Raw genomic sequence first — 4,206 nt, 5'->3', positions numbered from 1 at the left:
TAAAATGTCCAGTTTAATTTAGCATCTTTAGTTTAACATACCACACTGCCACAAGTTCTGATGAATGGCTGAAACTGTAATACACACAGGAAGATATTATACATTAAAACCATGCTTTTTCATTTCTAAAAACTACATTATAAAAATATTAGCAACTTATGTTTTTAAATGAATTACTTTACACACAGTTGAAAAAGAAATTAAAGTTTTGTCTCACCACAAGCAAACTTGACTGGTCTTCCGAACGCAAAGGTCTCTAGTCCCACCCATGCTCTTTACGCTTGCTTTGCAAGCAATGCAGAATTTAAATATGGCTAACTCCAAATATGGCTAAAATTTGAGTCAGGAAATTGGTCAGATGGACCATTTGGCGCTATCCATAGTTGGGAATGGAATAAATAACTGGAAATAATACTTAAGGATAGCTTGTTAAAAAGAGTTTAACCTCAGTACTTTGCTTAAATATGCAAGATACAAAATTTATGAAATTCACATTTGAAATTAAAGGGGTGAGCAGATTTTTGATTACATTAAACATGACATGAAACAGAGGCAACACTTGGAATAATTTGTTATTCCTCTTCATGTGTCTCAGTGTATTGTTTAGCAAGACTTGTCGACATAAGATAATATTCCTTATAGTAAAGAAAAAATGCAAAATGTTAGTCATAAAGACCATTACTGCTAACCAACCTCAAGGATTTCAGCTATGGGTTATAGCAGATAAGTGAATAAATAGATTTTTGTAAACTTCTAATATTGGTTAGTTAAATTCCTATAAATGTAACTATTAGAATGAGGTTATTTGCTATGATTTGGTCTTTTTATTAAACTGTTATTGGAATTAACAAATCAGTGTGTCTGGATTTATATATTTCTCATTTATGTTTTCTATTGACTTATTCAGTGTCAGTGCTGTAATCTGAATAACTGAGCATTTACTGTACCTATGTTTATATTTATTTTACATTTTATTGCTTTGCTTGATGAGTTTGCATTCCATGGACAGGCACTCTCAAGTATCAGATTTATTGCTGTGCCTTATATGTAAAAAAATAAAAATACCTGTATTTAGGGCTGCGATGTTAGAACTATGACAGTTCTTGGCTCCAGTACAATTGCACTACTGTCTTTTTTGATGTTTTTAACTTGATGTTTTAATTTAAAATAATTATATACACATAACCTTTAAGACTGTCAGATAAAAAGGTCAAACAATGGACAAGTCAAGTCAAGTCAAGTCAAGTTTATTTGTATAGCGCTTTTCACAATACAGATTGTATCAAAGCAGCTTCACAGTATTAAATTAAAATAATACAACAAAATTGATAAAGTCAATTTTGATAAAGATTGATAAAGTCTTATATTCACATTTATTTATTTGTATAGCGCTTTTCACAATACATATCGTTTCAACTTTACAGCTATACATGCAGTGCATAACAACTATTAGCTTTACAGAAAATGCATGAGTCCACATTACACATGATATGCTCTTGTCCTGACAGTGACAGATGTCTTTAATGCTTGCAAAGTCTCCATGTCATATTCCAAATGCTTATGCTGCATCATCAAATAAGAGTACCTGATACTGTTAGCTTATGTATTTCATTGGACTAGTTTGCCATAGATTGGTAAATCCATGTGACCAACAAGGCAAATAATTTATTTCAGACCATAAGAATAATAAGATGTATCACTGACAGAGCACATGAGGATGTGGTGTTTGTGTCATCATTATAATAATTACCTTCATCATCATCATTATCATCTTTGCTAGTAAGCAGTAATTTAAACCCCGCTCACACATACTATTCATGAATCATGACCATACATGATTTCAAGGATCATATTTTATTCTCATAGCTAATACACATACATTCTTATTTTATTGCATATTCTTTCTGTCAAGGCATTACCATCCTTACTCTGAGATATTTTGTTTTATTACACATGTGTATTTGGAAATATGGACAACATCAGGTTAGGTAAGATGTGGTTAGTACATCAAGTATTAGACAGATATTTGTTTAATGCTTCACAATTACAATTGCTCAGAAATGTTTGCATCAATACAAACATCTCGGTTACGTATGTAACCCTCGTTCCCTGAGTAGGGAATGGAGACGTTACGTCGGATGACGACGAATGGGGTTTCGCTTAGAAATCCTATCATCTTCGAGTATATAAAACGAGCCTATGGCAAAGAAATGCCATGGGTCTGTGGAATTTGCATAGCGTAACTCCGCCCCACCCTGGGGGTATATAAGGAAGTGCGCTGGCAACATGCAGATATGTCTTCGCTGAGGAGCCGAGACTGAACTCAGGCGTTCCAGCGGTACAGCGGAAGGGGCAGGGAGACGTAACGTCTCCGTTCCCTACTCAGGGAACGAAGGTTACATACGTAACCGAGACGTTCCCTTTCGTTGTCACTCCGAGTTACGTCGGATGACGACGAATGGGGTTCCCAGTGAAATCACGCCACCTCTCGACTCTCTTCCAGTGCCCTGCGTAAGTCTGAGCTCCCTGTCGTGAGACTGGCACGGACGAAGGACTCCTACTTAACACAGGAATACCAAGGTACACTGGGAAGCATATATCAGTGGAAATATGCAATCCTGCCCAACCCGAAGGGGGGGACTTGGAATACACATAAGACCCCGGAGGGCTGCATATGGAGAAACACTGGGGTGTCCAGCCGCAGGTGGAATATTTCAACCCCAGGGTGGCAAGGTGGCTTGCCAAGGGAAAGACACATGTTCAAAGAGGCTTACAGTGGAAATACACATGTGGGGGTCGCCCAGAGGGGGAACCATGCACATGGAGGCACCTAGCCAAGCGCAAAAGCTGCCAGTGGCATAACTCTGGCGTTGACGTCGTCAGTGCAGGAGGAGACTCAGGACTTATTAGGCTCACCTGAGAAAAATATCGCACGTATCCCGTCCGTGGAGAGGAATGGCGAGCAAGCGAAGACACCTGAGCAGAATCTATTACCGGCTAGTTGAAGCGAGTACATGAGAAGAAACTGGCTCCACTCGGAGATTATAGAATCTCGCGAATGTGTTAGGTGTCGCCCAGCCTGCAGATCTGCAGATGTCTGTTAGCGAGGCGCCATGCGCTAGACCCCAAGAGGGTGCCACACTCCGGGTGGAGTGGGCCGTCACACCAAGGGGGCATGGTTGACCTTGCTGCTGGTAAGCCAAAGCAATGGCGTCCACTATCCAGTGAGACAACCTTTGCTTGGAGAGAGCCTTTCCCTTCAGCTTCCCACCATGACAGACAAAGAGCTGGTCTGAGGTCCTGAAACACTGCGTTCTGTCTACGTAAGCACGGAGGGCGCATACTGGACAGAGCAATGCCAAGGCTGGGTCTGCCTCCTCCAAGGGCAGCGCTTGCAGGTTCACCACCTGGTCTCGAAAGGGAGTGGTGGGAACCTTGGGCACATATCCAGGCCGGGGTCTCAGGATCACGTGAGAGTTAGCCGGCCCGAATTCCAGGCACGCTTCGTCAACCGAGAATGCCTGCAGGTCCCCTACCCTCTTGATGGAGGCCAGTGCAACCAGGAGAGCTTTCTTCATTGACAGGAACTTAAGCTCCACTGATTGCAGAGGCTCAAAGGGAGCACTCTGCAGGGCAGTTAAAACCACTGAGAGGTCCCAAGAGGGAACGAGAGGAGGGCGAGGAGGGCGAGGAGGATTTAGTCTCCTCGCTCCTCTCAGGAACCTGATGACCAGGTCGTGCTTTCCCAGAGACTTACCATCAACTGCGTCGTGATGTGCGGCAATAGCGGCAACATACACTTTCAGGGTGGAGGGAGACAGCCTTCGCTCCAACCCTTCTTGCAGGAAGGAAAGCTCAAGCGCAAAACGCAAGTAACTTTGTGGGCGGGTCTTGGGCGCTGTTGCTATTTTCCCGGCGGGATAAATGACTCTTGCGCCCGGCGCAAATCTAAAAGGGGTTGGTCTGAAGTAGCTTCATTATTCATAGGTGTGGTTTGGGCGTAACGTGAAATAAACCAATCAGAGCGACATCTCACATTCCCTTGGCGCGCTTGTTCTAAAGCGGATTCCTATTATAACGGCGGATTTGTCAGGCGCGCGCCAGGAGCGGTTCACAGCCGAGGAGACCGACGTTCTCGTCAGGGACATTGGGGATGGAGAAACCCACCCAAATTAACTTCGGTTAAACAGGCGTATGATAATTTGG

This window comes from Leuciscus leuciscus (assembly GCF_965113295.1).
Source record: "Leuciscus leuciscus genome assembly, chromosome: 5".
Lineage (NCBI taxonomy): Eukaryota > Metazoa > Chordata > Actinopteri > Cypriniformes > Leuciscidae > Leuciscus > Leuciscus leuciscus.
The sequence above is the reverse complement of the archived record's forward strand: the minus strand, read 5'-3'. Positions refer to the sequence as shown.